Source organism: Schistocerca nitens, chromosome 6, assembly GCF_023898315.1.
Source record: "Schistocerca nitens isolate TAMUIC-IGC-003100 chromosome 6, iqSchNite1.1, whole genome shotgun sequence".
Classification (NCBI taxonomy): Eukaryota; Metazoa; Arthropoda; class Insecta; order Orthoptera; family Acrididae; genus Schistocerca; species Schistocerca nitens.
Window position 1 is genome coordinate 168,325,889 of NC_064619.1, and position 16,659 is coordinate 168,342,547.

Consider the following 16,659-nt stretch of genomic DNA (forward strand, 5'->3'; position numbering starts at 1 on the left):
TCATCTATTACTCGATTCACCAAAAGAGATCGTAGATTCGGCGCAGACGCTAACGCTGTGTTGCGGCCTACTTCTGGGAGATAGACGCTTCATCGCAGCTGTATGAATACTTGTCAGCGTCACAATACAGTATTGTTTAATTGCATGGCTGGCTGTGGTGAAAGGATGAGACTGATATTAAGATGACCAGCGTCTGATTTTACTAACTGAAAATTACCAATTCTTTTCAGTTTTCTCGTGCCGTGGTAAAATAATCTGCTAGTTTTAATATTGAAACTTCCTGGCAGGTTCGAGTCTCGGTTCGGCACACACTTTTATTCTGCCAGGAAGTTTCATATCAGCGCACACTCCGCTGCAGAGTGAAAATTTCTTTCTAGTTTTAATATTGTTATGCTAGACAGAAAACAGATGCAAACACTAGAATAATGCTAGTTGAACAACGTCGCCAAAACGTTGCGGCCAGTCAGGGTGTGGTTCCTGGAAGACTTTCCAAGCTCCTTTAGGCGAAAGCCCTTCAAGTTTCCCCTTGCTGTGTGACGTACATGGTACATGAAAGATACAGCACGAATTGTTCATCATTTTAATTTTGTAGCTCTTGACGTAGCCGTGTTTGCATACAAAGTTACTGGCTATCAGATGTACATGTAATGTATACAACTATTTTTTTAAATAAACTCAAACATGTTCAGCACCTTTGCGTCATCGTCAGTGTGTACTATTTATTTAGTCCTGTACAAAGTAAACATTTTTAAGTGATAATTATTCTAACGAAATTGCCTTTATTTTTGTACATTGTTGGGTAATGTAGTGAGCATAATCCAACAATGTAGCAAAATTAAGGCAACGACAACAACAGACAAAAACAGTTTTTACGTCTAATTTCGTTAGAATAATTATTACTTAAAATAAATTTACGTCATACAGAAATGAATAAAGAGTACCCGCTGACGACGGCACAGAGGTTTTGAATTGTATTTTCTTGAAGTTTTCACATCGGATCGAATATACCATCTTTGTGCGTGCATTCGGCGTAATATTAATTCCTGTTCTGATGTTTCGGCTGTCAGTCTTACTGCCACTCTCAAGATGTGTCACCTGCACGATTGTTAACTCACTTAACACAATAAATATTGTGCAGTAACCGCGCATGCGGTGAAGATAACTGGTGGACATAACACTGTTGGTAACAAGAGCGTCAATCACGTATAAAACTGTATGCGTCTAAGAGTAAATAAAGCAAGCGCAGAATCAGCAAATCCACAGTGCTTACAAAGCATGTGGTTTATTATTAGTGAAAGCATATGTTGGAATGCCAGGCTGTGAAGATTCGGAGCACTATTTTCTTTGTGAGCGCAAACGTGAAATAACGGGTTTCCAAAATTTGTCGAGAGGAAAAGCTTTGACTCGGTTGAGCAGATAGTCTGCTAATTGTATTTCCACAGCTTCCTTGACCATTGAATCCCAGCGGGATGAGGTTGTTTGGGTTTATATAACAAACAGTTGTTTGCACTACAAGTGCACCTGAAATCCAGTAAAAAATAGGGGTCTCCAAATTCCTTAATCTTGTGGTCGGGTATGGGAAACAAGCTTCTACATGAAGATCAATTTCTTGCTGCCGTTCTGACTCAAGTTGCCACAACACTAACTCATCCACACTTGAGAGGTGTACTGTTATTCCTAGCGAGGAGAAGGTCCCATTGTGAGCCAAGAAAGAAAACATTTACGTTTGTATGGATGACTCTACCCCCCATGGTTTCCCAGCAAACTTTGTCGTATGACTGTATTTAAGAACCTCACACAGCTTCCTTGACTACTGAATCCCAGCAGGATGAGGCTGTTTGGGTTTATATAACAAACAGTTGTTTGCACTACAAGTGGACCTAAAATTCAGTAAAAAAAAATCAGTTCAGCGTAACAGGCAGTTTCCAGCTTGCACCATCCTTCGTCTGACGTTCTCCCAAAAGGTGTTATGAAATGCTGGTGTGCTTCTGGGTGCTCTGACAAGTTGTTGCTTCCATTTCATGCACAATATATCGACGACCAACCCAGGCGTCTTCCTCAGGAGCTGCGAATTTTGCTGCTACGTGTACTCGATGCCTGGACTCCAACCAGACGAACAAAACTCGCAGCACCTGGAGATGACGGCTGGGGCGGTCGTTGAAACACACTGAGGCGACAAAAGTGATGGAATAGCGATGTGCACATATATAGATGGCGTTAGTGTCGCGTACACAAGGTATAAAAGTACAGTGCAATGGTGCAGCTGTCATTTGTACTCAGATGGTGGATGTGAAATGGTTTCGCGACGGGAATTAATAGACTTTGAAAGCGGAGGGGTAGTTGGAGCTATACGCATGGGACATTCCATTTGGGTAACCATAATAGTATTCAGTATGCCGAGATCCACAGTGACAACAGTGTATCGAGAATACAACATTTCAGGCGTTATGTCTGACCACTAGCAACGGAGTGGCCGAAGGCCTTCACTTAGCGACCGAGACTAGCGGCGTGTGCGTAGGGTTGTCAGTGCTAACACAGAAGCAAAACTGCGTGAAATAACAGCAGAAATCAATGTGGTGCGTATGACGGGCGTATCCGTTAGGACAGTGCGGCGTTAATGGGCTATGGCAGTAGACGACCGACGCCTAGTCCTTTGCTAACAGCGCGACACTGCCTGCAGCGCCTCTCCTGAGTTCGTGGTCCTATCGGTTGGACGCTATACGACTGGAAAACCGTGGCCTGGTCAGATGACTGCCGATTTCAGTTGTTAAGAGCTGATGGTAGGGTTCGAGCCCCCACGAAGCCATGGACCCAATTGTCAAGAAGGCAATTTGCAAGCGGGTGTTGGCTCCATAATGGTATGGGCTGCGTTTACATGGAATGGACTGCGTCCTCTGGTCCACATGAACCAATCATTGACTGTAAATGGCTATGTTCGGCTACTTCGAGACCATTTGCAGCCATTCAAGGATTTCATGTTCCCAAACAACGACAGAATTTTTATGGATGGCAGTGCGCCGTGTCACCGGGCCATAATTGTTCACGTTTGGTTTGAATAACATTCTGGAAATTTCGAGCAAATGATCTGGCTTCTCACATCACCTGATATGAAACCCATCAGACATTTAAAGGACATATTCGAGAGGTCACTTCGTGCACAAAAGCCTGCACCAGCAGCACTTCCACAATTATGGACGGCTATAGAGGTACCACGGCTGAATATTTTTGCAGCAGACCTCCAACGACTTGCTGAGTCCATGCCAGGTCGAGTTGCTGCACTGCGCTAGAAAAAAGGAGGTCCGACACGATATTAGGAGGTATCGCATGACTTTTGTCACCTCAGGGTATTGTGCATAATATGGAAACAACACCTCAGCAGAACACCTGGAAGCTCACTGTTAATAAGTTCTGCCGACGAAATCTGAGATATCATGGGTATTATGAACTCTTCGACGAAACCAGTCATCATTCGTATACTGGCATAAGCGAGCAGAATGCTGGTGTCATTGGGCAATTTTACGGACTGATTCAAGCGAGAATCTAACGCATGCAAATCTGTTCATGTAACGCTACTGATTCTGGAGCACCAGTCTGGGTACCAGGCTTGACGTCTTGCACAAAGACATACCGCATAGCCTGACGAGTTTTAAATAGGAGCGGAGACACGACGATACTTCCCGTTAAGTAAGATGGCCATTAGATGCCCGTGAATTCTTTGCTGACACCAAAATCAGCCACTGTCGAGGAAACCGTAGGAGGTTTAAGAGAGATATATGCGCAAATTTCATCACTTCTTTCTTGTAATTAATTTCTGTGCACCGAAGAGGAGCTCACAAAGCCTAATTGGACTATTCTTCCTCGTCCATCCTATAGCCCAGATCATCCACTTTCTGACTTCCATCTGTTTGCCCCAATGAAGGAAGCACTCCGCGGGGAGCAGTACTTGGATGATTGGAAGACTACTGACGCAGCAAGACGTTGGCCTTGCGGTGCCATGGAGAAGGAAAAGTTCGTTTGCATTTTTCTTACGATGAACACATTGAAGGCGTTTCTTCAGTTTCCTGAGGGTAGCACTGAGCAATTCAGGGTTGATCGTTATACATCACGGGAGGACATAAAACGGAATAACCCCTTCAGAGCCCCAGGAGACCGTCGCCACGGCTCACGATTCGACTCTCAACTTTTTCTTCGGATGAGAGGTGGTGTAGCGCCACTCAGTGGATCGCTGTTTTGTTTCCGGTTCGAAGTGATGAACCCGTGTTTCATCGCCTGTGACGATGCTCGACAAGGAACTGTAACGATTAGTCTCGTAAAGCACAAATAATTCCGCACAGGCGATCCTTCGGTGCACTTTGTGGTCTTCCGTTGAGCGGCGAGGAACGAGGAACCCTGCAGGCACACAGCTTTGACTACCCAAACTGGTGGACGAGTGCACTACACCGTCAACAGAGACGTCCAGCTGAGCAGCCAGGTGTTTGCCCGTGATCCGTCGATCACCTCGAATGAGAGTGTCCGCACGTTCCGACATTGCACATGTCACAGCTGTGTGCGGCCGGCTCTCGAAACTCTACCGAAATTTCCATCTTCCTGTTGTAATATCAACGACGCTATGTTCTAACCACGAGATGTTAAAATGGACTAAGTGTACAAACCTCAACCAGTATTATCGATACTACGTATAAAAAGACTGTATCGTGTAAAAATGACGATAATTATTACATTATTTCTGTAATAATTTAATTTCTGTGTGAATTGAAACTATTATCAGAGAATTGCATTCATAGACAACGACAATTACAATTATTTTTTGTTATCTGTGATAATAGTGGTTCAGTTGTTCGTCCTGTGCTAACGGATGAACTGTACGGACGTGAGACGTGTGAGGTCTGTAAAGAGAAAACCTGTAACTATATGTTGTTAATTATTATTTGAAAAATAGTGTCGCTATTGTCTAAACGTGAATTTCTATTTATTTCAATTGTAATCCAATCTAATTAATGTTTTTAAGTGTTAATTTTCAGCTCCTCAATTAGGAGCTCAGCCATTAGCGCTAGTAACTTACAGCGGAGTTTACTAGTAGCTGGTATAAAAAATATGTCCGTATTTATCATTGAAAATGATTTTAAATGCTAAAGAATAGAGATAAAAAGCTTAAAGAGTTTTATCTAAATATATTATCTTGATAACATAAATCGAGAATAACAATAGACAAATTTACTAACGCCTGTCTACCGCCATCTTAGCAACAATATCTCCGCGACAGTTTTGAATCGAGAATTTTAACAAACCTAAATGTTGTTAGAAATAAATGAATGGAAATAAATGTGCACTGGTGGTCTCGAATCTACTTTAAAAGACAGAATTCAAGTTAGATTGAATCTTTAAAAATAGTGTTCACAGCACGTTACGTAGTATCAATTTCTTATTTGCTGATCTATGAAGCCTAATTATTTCTGACGATTTACATGAAATATTTCAATAGGAGGCATATGTCAGTGTTGTGCGCAGGTGGTATTTTGTGACTAAATGTTCCTTTTGCTAGAGAAAAGTGCTTCCATGTTAAGTAACAGTTGTGTAAAATCTGATAAATGATACGCAATTTAGTGCCACTCACACGACTTTACAGACAACATTCATTTCTACACAACATCAAGTGGAGATTTATTTAGCAGAGTGACAAATATTAGCCGGGATAATCATTTTTGAGATCAAACGAATTGTTACGCTGACAATAGGTAACTGGTTTTATATTTTTTTATCTACCTGAAATAACATTTATAAGTAATTAAAGCCACGAAATGCTATAAACCGGTTCCGCCACACTGTCCACCTTCGCAAAAACAGCAGTTGGAGGGACTAACTCTATGCGGTTGCCAACATGATGGGAGAGAAATGTCAAAAATTTTCAGGAAAGCGGGGAAAAGGCAGCAACCTTCCCCCTCTCGGCGTACACTTAGCTACTTTAACCTTCACGAAGTTGGTGCTGAACCATGCTATCTTCGATTGGTCGGTTCAGTCTCGCCCTGTGCTAGGCGAATCGAGAGAAACTCATTGGCTGAATCAGAGCCTTGAAGCGAGAAACAGAGGCGCTGTGCCAACGCTCCCACCGGCGCCAGTGAAGCGGTCCTCAACACCCAGCCACATTCAGTCTGATTTACCAGACTCGGTGGCAGGATAGCCCACATGGTGCCGCTCAGAAACACATAAAAGGTTGTAGTATTGGGAAAAGCGTACGGAATAGGTTCCTAGGTATGTGGGCGGCTAAAAGACTTCTTAAGTAATAGAACCTAGTACGTGCCCCTTTAGGGCGAGTGTTCACCAGATACGAGGCTATCGTCAGCATTGCCTCGAGGAAGTGTGCTAGGACAGCTGTTATTTCCTGTATACATGAATGATCTGGCAGACAGGGTCGACAGCTGCCTGCGGCTGTTTCTGCTGATGATGCCGTGGTGCTTGGGAAGGTGTAGTCATTGAGTGACTGAAGGAGGATACAAGATGACTTAGATCAAATTTGTAGATGGTGTGATGATTGGCAACTAGCCCTAAATGTAGAAAAATTGAAGTTATTGCGGATAAGTGGGAAAAACAAACCCATAATGTTGGAATAAAGAGTTATTAGTGTGCTGCCTGACACAGTCACGTCGATTAAATATCTAGGAGTAACGTTTCAAAGCAATACGAAGTGGAATGCGCATATAACAACTGTAATGGGCAAGGCGAATAGTTGACTTTGGTATATTTGGAGAATTTTGGGAAGGCGTGGTCACCTGTGAAGGAGACTACATATAGGACACTATTTCGACCCATTGTTGAGTACTGTTCGAATGTTTCGGATACGAAGCAGATCGGATTAAAAAAAGACATCGCAGCAATTCAGAAGTGGGATGCTAGATTTTTTACCGGTAGGTTCGGACAACACGCAGGTATTACGCAGATACTTCGGGAACTCAAATAGGAATTGCCGCGCGGAGTGGTCGTGTGGTTTGAGGCGCCATGTCACGAATTGCGCGGTCCCTCCCGCCGGAGGTTCGAGTCCTCCCTCGGGCAGGGGCGTGTATGTTGTTCTTAGTGTAAGTTAGTTTAAGTAGTGTATAAGTCTAGGGACCGGTGACCTCAGCAGTTTGGTCCCTTAGGAATTCACACACATTTGAACATCAAACGGGAATCAGTGGAGGGAAGGCCACGCGTTTTTTTCGAAGACCAGTATTGAGAAAATTTACAGAACTAGCATTTGAGGCTCACTGCAGAACGATTCGAGTGCCACCAAAGTACATTTCGCCCAAATACCACGAAGATAAGAGAAATTAGGGTGCATACGGCAGCATATAAACAGTCGTTTCCCTCTATTTGTAAGTGGAACAGAACAGAAAATGACTAGTAGCGGTACAAGGTACCCTCCGCCAAACATCATCATCATATGGTGGCCTGAGGAGTATGTATGTAGATATCGATTCTGTGTTTGGACTGACGTCAAAGCTAGGTCACCTACAAAGGAAGGGGGAGGGGGGGGGGGGGGAGAGGCGTAGTTGTCACAGTGAGATTTACCGATGGGTTTCTCTGTCGCTAGAATAGGAACCAGCAGGATGCAGAGTTTCTCTTCCAACACCAACAACGAAAAATGGGGAAATATGCTGTCCTTGTAACAGTACTGTCACAAACAGTAACAGCAACGATCTGGGACAACTTTGACGTCATAAATTACAAAATAGGGAGCCATTCTTTGCTCTCACCGTTGTATTTTACGTAGAACCACGATTGTGAATACGTTAACTGTAGAGTCTGGCTATGCAAGCATGTAAATGTTTGTTTCAGTCATCTACGTCTACTTCAGGGACGTCAATCTTCCTGATTTATTTCTTGATTTATATATTTTTTTCATTAGTGGAGGATCTTGCCCTTCCTGTCTTACCTTTCTGAACTTCCTGTGATTTGCGTTCCTACCTGTGCTCCAAGGAACCATGTAAGCTTCGTACAATGAAAAACCGGTCCAAAGTAGCAAATTTTACTGTTTTCATTTACTCGATGACTAGTTTCGGACCGAGAGACACCACTTTTTACCATGTTACGACGATTTTAAAATGCGTCTCGGCCCGAAACCAGTCATCGAAAGAAATAAAAAAAGTAAAATTTGCAACTTTGGACTGGTTTTTCATTGTACTGATTAACAAAAGTTGCTGACCCACATATTTGTTCTTGACAACAGAAAAATGGTTCAAATTGCTCTAAGCACTATGGGACTTAACATCTGAGGTCATCAGTTCCCTAGACTTAGAACTACTTGAATCTAACTAATGTTAGGACATCACAAACATCCATGCCCGAGGCAGGATTCGAACCTGCGACCGTAGGAGCAGCGCGGTTCCGGACTGAAGCGCCTAGAACCGCTCGGCCACAGGGGCCGGCTCTTGACAGGAGGTACGGTTAGCCTGTAAATATTCTCCTTTTGCCGCCTGGAACGTTCTCCACAAGTTGTCTGGCCACAAGTCTAGCTTCGAGGGCAGGCCCTTAGGCAACAAGCTGGAAAATATCCAGCGTTTAACAAGGATTCTAATTTCTAGAACTCCTTGCCATTTTAGAGACCATTTAAGTTTCCATGCTTTTTTATCCTGCGAGAGTACGAGGAGAAATTTGGAATTTTATGCGTGTAAAAGTACAAACAATTTACTTAACATATTTTTGGTGGGAGGAGGTCAAAACCCACTGACCTTCCAACTACACACCCCTCCCCTGTTGTGTTTCCCCTTTGACTCGCACCTAGTACGTCCGAAGACAGTTGTACCCACTTGGAGCTCTGACACATCGCCTTTGGACATTACACTACACACAACGCAGTACAAAACACAATGGGTGCACTTCGAACACTAGCCCCCCCCCCCCCCCCCCCCAGAGAGCTGCAACACCTTTTTCTATGTCACCTACATACGCCCGAAATTGTTATGCTTAAAACTTGGGAGTCCGCTGGAATCAAGTTCCACTGGACCATCACCCCACTCCTGGCAATAGCGGAAGCGGACTGCGTGAATGAACAGCAGCCTCCGAGCGAGTGGGTAACGCGGCTGCACCGTATTATTACGCAATAGCCTGACCCGCCTCAGTCGATAAACAAACCGGTTGCGGTGGCAGCGGCCTTTCCTCCAGTGAATGAACGGAAGGCAGGACCGGCCTGTGCGCCAACTGGAACACACCGCGCGGGCCTCCCCACTTTCACTGGAGGCGCCACAGGCACATCCGGCTCGCAGCCGCGTTTCATCCCTCTAGAGTTCATTTACGTTTTGCTACAACCAGTTGATAAAAATTCATTGAAAACTGTAAAGCAGATGTAAAGGAATAACGGATGCTGGAATTACTGAACTACTTGAACAATGTATGCATAAATGTCCGTCGCTGGAGCGTATCCAGTGAGAGAGAATCTCTATTTTTAGATACGACACGTGTCCAGAAATCGAGGGGAATTTTTGTTTCATGGAAAGAACTTTATTTATTCGATTACATCAGTTCTATCTCCATCCTTGAAACACTTCTGCATCTCGACGTTTGGGATAGCTTTTAGCTCTCTCATCGTTTTCAGTCTTATCTATGCTTGTAAACCGACAGCACTTCAAGCTTTACTTTATTTTTGGGAACGAGGAAAAGTCACTTGAGGTCATGTCTGGCGAATGAGGAGACTGGATATCATTGCAGTGAAGTCTCTGGCCAATAGTTCACGAACGAACAAGGAAGTGCAGCCATACACCGAATAACCGGGAGGTTTTTCTTTTCCTCTTTCTTTAACGAACTGCTTCGCGCAAACGATACTGAACTTGAAAGGAGTACTCCTGCTTGATTGTTCGAACTTGTGGCAATAATGTGCACTATAGCGCTAGAATGGAAGAACACAGTGATCATAACCTCCACATTTCACCGCACTCGCCAGCTTATTTCGGTCTTGACGTTCCAGAATGCTCTAACTGGAACGATTCTCTTCTTAGTTTCAATGTCATTTTTGTAAACACATTCTTGTTACGACACGTTTGAGTAGTTCTACATCGTTGTTGACTTCATCTATCAACTCCTGAGAAATTTGCGTTAGCGCTGTTTACGTTCGAAATTCAACTGTTCTGGAACAGTTTTTGTGTCATACGTTTCGTATCCAAAATACGAAGCAAATGTCATGGCATGAGCGAACTGATATGCTAATATAATCAGCAACATCTCTTATTGTGATTCGACGATCGATCACAATCATTTATTTTACTTTTCTCATGGTTTCGTCAGTTGGAGATGTGCTGGGGCGTCTTGGCCTTTCGTTATTGCCGACGTCTTCGGTGCTTTCTACGAAACGCTTATATCACTCGTAAACTCTTATTTTAATAACCGGAGACTCACCGACTGCAATATTCAATTTTTCCAAGAATTTGTTGGACTTTATTCCGTAATTACAAGAAATTTCCTATAAATTTTCTGACCTATTTTATACAAAAAAGGATAATCGCCGCTACTACTAAAACACATGTAACCTACAGGTGATGGACAAAAATATGGAAACATCAAAGTGGCATCACATTACCATAGTTAATACGATGCAAGAAAACCGTCGGCATTCGAAACAACTTCCATTTGTCTCGGAACGGATACATACATGCACTATATGGTTTTCAAGGATATCTTGTACAGTTGTTCGCAGAGTCCTCCTTCAGAAAAAAACAGAACACCTTGATAGACTAGACTGAGCGTTCATATTCACGGGACATGTACATTAGTATGTACTGCAGAAATGACTAGCGTTTGAAACATGTAGACCCGCAGGTTCAAGGTCACATCGATATCGCGCTGCAACACCACCTGTCGGCAACATGTGCCTGTCGCTCTCTTTCTCGCTATAAACCGAAGATAAATGGATCAATGTGACTTGAGCAGGATGCCTCGTAGACTTGTGCACGAAGCATACCGTCAAATCAATGAGTTTGAAAGACGGCGAGTTATTGGCATGAGAGAGAGTGATGCATCCATCCGGGAAACTGCTGCTCGTGTGGAACTAAGTGTTTCGGCAGTGCAACGGGTATGTGCGGAATGGTTCACGGAAGGCCGTAGAAGACGACGAGATGGGTCGGATCGCACCACACAAACTACCCCTCATCCGAATTGCAGGAGAGATCTGCGTACTCCTCAGCTCTGGCGCAACAGTGGAACACTATCAGAGGTGACAGTCCGTCGCCGTTTATTACAGCATGGGTTACGTGAGCGTCGTCCACTTCTGCGCCTACCTATGACGAATGTGTAGAAACATGCTAGACGGGAATGGTGTATGGAACGACGTCACTGGGGACAAGAATGGCATCGGATAATGTGTTTGGGTGAATCCAGGTTCTGTTTGTTTGAAAATGATGACCGCATTTTGGTTCGCCGCAGACAGAGGGAGCGGCATCGTACTGACTGCATTCGCACAAGACATACAGCGCCAACTCAAGACCTTATCGTGTGGGGTGCTGTTGGGTGCAACCACGAATCACAGTGGTGCGTGTCCAGGGCACTGTGGCCACTGTGACTTACGTGAATGACATCCTGTGACCCTTTCTGCCATTTTTCAGCACGGCAATGCACGACCACATGGTGCTGCAAGAACACGTGCCTTCTTGGTGTCACAGGATGTCAGCATTTTGTCCTGGCCCGCCAGATCACCACACTTGTCGCCGATCGAAAATGTGCGGGATATGGCGAGACGACGGATGCACCGCTGTGACCCAATGCCAGCCACCACAGATGAACTTTGGAACCAGGTGAATGCAGCGTGGATGGCTATACCACAGAACGCCATTCCCAACTTATGCCCGTCGATGACATCACACATGGAGTGTTATCAGGCCCCATGGCGGACCCTGTGCCCACTGGGCAACGGGACACATGCTGAACCGAGGTGACTGAAACACTAATCATGTCTGCAGAACACGCTAGTCTACATGTCCTGTGAATATGAACGTCCTATCTCTAGACGTTCAAGGTGTTGTGAACATGGGTGCAGTTCATGAAACGATGATGGAAATGGATAACGAAGGTATAATAATATGACAATTAATTGAAACCCTCAGCTGCTGACGGGTGTTGTTGATAGATCTCGATGGGGACAGCTGAAAATGTGTGCCCCGACCGGGACTCGAACCGGGGATCTCCTGCTTAAATGGCAGACGCACTATCCATCTGAGCCACCGAGGACACTGATGAATAGTGCGACTGCAGGGACTTATGCCTTGCACGCTATTACGTATGTACTCGTAGATTGTGGACAGTTGGGAATGTGGGTCTCACAGGTAGCACGCAAGGCATAAGTCCCTGCAGTCGCACTATTCATCAGTGTCCTCGGTGGCTCAGATGGATAGTGCGTCTGCCATTTAAGCAGGAGATCCCCGGTTCGAGTACCGGTCGAGCACACATTTTCAGCTGTCTCCATCGAGGTATATCAACAACACCCGTCGGCACCTGAGGGTTTCAATTAATTATCGTTTATTCTAGAGAAGCTGTACGGTCATCAATGGTATCTGTTCTTTCGAGAACAGTTACTATCTTCATATATATAGCATAATAATATTGTGGTGGCCAGGACAGATGCGACAGTTGATCCTGGTGCTCACAAAACCGCTCCTGGACGATGTGAACGTGAGCCCAGTCGTCTTGGAATACAGCCTCATCATTGGGTTACAAAGGTTGTACCATAGGATGGACTTGGCCAGCCAAAATGGTCATATAATCCTTGGCAGCAATGCGGCTTTGCAGAGTAACAATAGGGCTCATGGTATATCACGATATGGCCGCCCAAGATATCACCTAATGCCCGCCATGTTTTATTATTGGTTGCGAGAAGTCTGCATCGCAAGGCTTGAGCCGGTGTACACTTGACGTAAAGTCGGCGACAAGTTGGAAAAAGAGTATAACAAGACTTAGCCGACGAAATTACTTTCCTCCATTGCTCCATCCAGGTTTAATGGCTTTGATACCACGCTTCCCTGTTAAGAGGATTTGTGTTATTGATGAGTGGTTTTGGAATTGCACCTCGCCCTGTAATTGCCTGCGTATGGAGCTCCCTTCGTGTGTTTTTATTGCTGACAGTGTTCGCGAATACCACTTTCAGTTCTGCAGTGACTTTTGTTGCTGTCAGTCTCTTACTTTGCATCACGATCACTCAGCACTCACTTTCGCCCGCGTTGCGACTTGGCGGATGACGTTTTTTCGCTTTCCCTGTATGCGGTATAAATCTTCGTTGTGGAGCCTCTCGAAACACCAACCAGTTCAGCTACCTTTGTTACGGAAGCACTCACCATACGAGCACCGACAATTTGCCAACGTTAGAATTTACTTAGCTGCGACATAACGCACTCACAACTAGCAGAACACCGTTCGGACTGCGAGGATTTTGCGCAGGTGCCGTTCGTGGTCAAATACAACAGCTAACGTGCAGGCTGCCTGCTTACCTAGAACACGCATCCACGTTCAAGCATATATTTCTCGCGGCGTTTTCGCCCAACTACTGTATTTGACAGCTGATAACAGAATAAATGTCTAATACAGTAACATGCCCGCCCGGCTAGCCGCGCGGTCTAAACGCGCTGCTTCCCGAGCGGGAAGGCGTGCCGGTCCCCAGCACGAATCCGCCCGGCGGATTAGCGTGGAGGTCCGGTGTGCCGGCCTGTCTTGGATGGTTTTTAAGACGGTTTTCCATCTGCCTCGGTGAATGTGGGCTTGTTCCCCTTATTCCGCCTCAGTTACACTGAGTCGGCGATTGCTGCACAAACACTGCCTCCACGTACGCGTGTACTATAATTACTCTACCATGCAAACATTTGGGGTTACACTCATCTGTTATGAGACGTTCCACTGGCGACCGAACCGCACTATAACCCTGGGTTCGGTATGAGGCGGCGGTGGGGTGGGTGGACTGCTGTGGCTTGTTGTGGGGTTGTGAAGCACTGAGGACTATGGTGGGACGAATCCTCTCCATCGTTTCTAGGTCCCCGGTTTAATGCATACATACATACGGTAACATTGTACAAATACTTTTCAGACATGTTTACCAGCACAACAAAAATTGCACAAATGAAATTAATACGACATACAAAAGTAAAAAATTGCTTGTACTTTTCGAAGACGCTTTGTATATGCATTTCTAAGTGTCATATTTAACTCCCAGAAGTTAAAGTAGTATGGGAACTAAGTTTCAAAAAGGAGCCCTCGGGTAGAAACAGCAAACCAAGTGTGGGGACCAGTGTTCAGAATTCTAGTGATAGTGAATTATTAGCAATTCTGAGTGAACACTTAGAATACATATTGTGCAAATTATGACTTAAAATGTACCGCAGAGAATATGACACACAAACGGTGAAAATACGATAAAACACAGAACAAAGTAAAAGTTGGATTTTGGTAGGATCAGAAATTTTGAACCGCGCGCACAGAACACGACGCTTTACGCTGGCATGTAGGCAAAACTTAAAATACGTCGCGCATTTGGGTTTTTCCAGAAAATGAAACAGCAAGTGGATTAACTATTCAGTCCTCACGCTTTGTGTGCGAAGAGTGTCCTTATTTTAGCCAAAGAGCAAATATTCTGTACAATATTGATGGATTGTGTGAGGAAAGGAAAGGAAACTCCTGCGTTTGTCGATAACTGAACATATAACGTATGATGAAGAAGAGGATTATTTGCCTCAGAATTATGTGCGGTGTAGAAAAACTGCCAGCAGCATGTTTTTGACGCCGAGTCAATTAACAAATGGTTCAAATGGCTCTGAGCACTATGGGACTTAACATCTGAGGTCATCAGTCCCCTAGAACTTAGAACTACTTAAACCTAACTAACCTAAGGACATAACACACATCCATGCCCGAGGCAGGATTCGAACCTGCGACCGTAGCAGCCGCGCGGTTCCGGACTGAAGCGCCTAGAACCGCTCGGCCACACCGGCCGGGGTCAATTAACAGTATACCTTTCTCTGTATTGAAACACACTTGTAGTTTTATAGCATACTTTGTCGCCATTTTGCGCGCGAACTTTACTTGACTTGCAGCAATTGCCTCACTGGAACGCAGCGTACGACGCCTTGGACTCGACCAGAACCAGTTGGCTTGTCCCGCCTGACGTAAATCGCCGGCGCACTACGCACTGCGCTCAGTCGGGGAACACTTTCACTGTTCTGTCACTGTAGGGGGAACGACGCAGTACGCCGGGCGCATTACGTACTACGCGGCGCAGAATTCCTGCTCCTAGAAATACACGGATCTACAGGATTCACACACAGTTGATGCACACGATTTCTCTCCCTCAGGTTAACTTGACGACCGTGGGGGCAGGAAGGGCATCCGGCCAGGAAGTTAAATAATAAAATAAAATCTGCCAAATCCTGAAAAAGTGGATCCCTTAATAGACGCGATAAACGCTATGGAAGGAAAGAAGAACCATTAAAACGTTTTCTGTATTTTATAGTTATTATTACGAAAAATGTACTCATCGTGACACGTTTAAAGTGGGAGTGACAACAGGTTATACTGCAAATGAGGGGAAGGGGTGAGAGGGAGGGGAGGGAGGGGGAGGGAGATAAGCAAACCACTCAGTCTTCAGGCCACAAGTGACCCATCGGGACCATCCGACCGCCGCGTCATCCTCAGCTGAGGATGCGGATAGGAGGGGCGTGGGGTCATCACACTGCTCTTCCGTTATGATGGTTTTCTGTGACCGGAGCCGCTACTATTCGGTCGAGTAGCTCCTCAATTGGCATCACGAGGCTGAGTGCACTCCGAAAAATGGCAACAGCGCATGGCGGCCCGGATGGTCACCCATCCAAGTACCGGCCATGCCCGACAGCGCTGAACTTTGGTGATCTGATGGGAACCATTGTATCCACTGTGGCAAGGCCGTTGCTGGAGGGAGAGAGACAGAGGGAAATTGTGATTGTGTCTCCTGCCCACTCCACCTCCCCCCCCCCACACACACAAAAGAAGAGAACAGCACCCTGGATCCCCCCCCCCCCCCACACACACACACACACAAAGGAAGAGAACAGCACCCTGGATCCACCAACTCTGTATTTCAGTTTTTACGAGTACATCTACACCTACTCATATTCCGCAAGCCACCTCTTGGTGTGTGGCAGATGGTTCAGAAAGAAATGCAACACATTTTTTCTAGTCCAGTTTCGTTGAAAAAATGCGGAATTTGTTGTGGACATCGTGCTTCAGCCCCTATAGTTTCATGAAGTTCCGAAAGGTGGCAACGAGAACGCCATTTGTAACGGAGCTGTGTTCCAAGCAGAGGGCTTCCATTCAGTTCCTTTTGTCGGAAAACCAGAGGATCGCAGATATTGATAGGCGTTAGCTGAAAGTCTACGGAGACCTACAGTAAAAAAAAAAAAAAAATGCATTGTGACTCGTCGAGAGAGGTGTCTGCATCATCGCTACAAGGTCCCGCAAACCTGTCCGATCTTCTGCGTGCTGGCTGGCTGCACACAACTGCGACTCGTGCAGTGTTGTTTAGAACGTGCGGACACTCTCATCCGAGGTGATCGACGGATCACAATAAAACACCTCGTCGCTCAGGTGGACGTCTCTGTTGGTAGTGCTGACATATCCTTCCACTAACTGGGATGCTCAAAGGTGTGTGGCCGCTAGGTTCCTCGCCACTTAACAGAAGACTAT

The 16,659-nt window shown here is 45.3% G+C and overlaps 1 pseudogene; it reads right to left on the bottom strand.

Annotated features, from left to right (window-relative positions):
- Positions 1-15,769: 15,769 nt before the first annotated feature.
- Positions 15,770-15,887, bottom strand: LOC126264087 (5S ribosomal RNA; annotated as a pseudogene).
- Between the last annotated feature and the right edge of the window lie 772 nt (positions 15,888-16,659).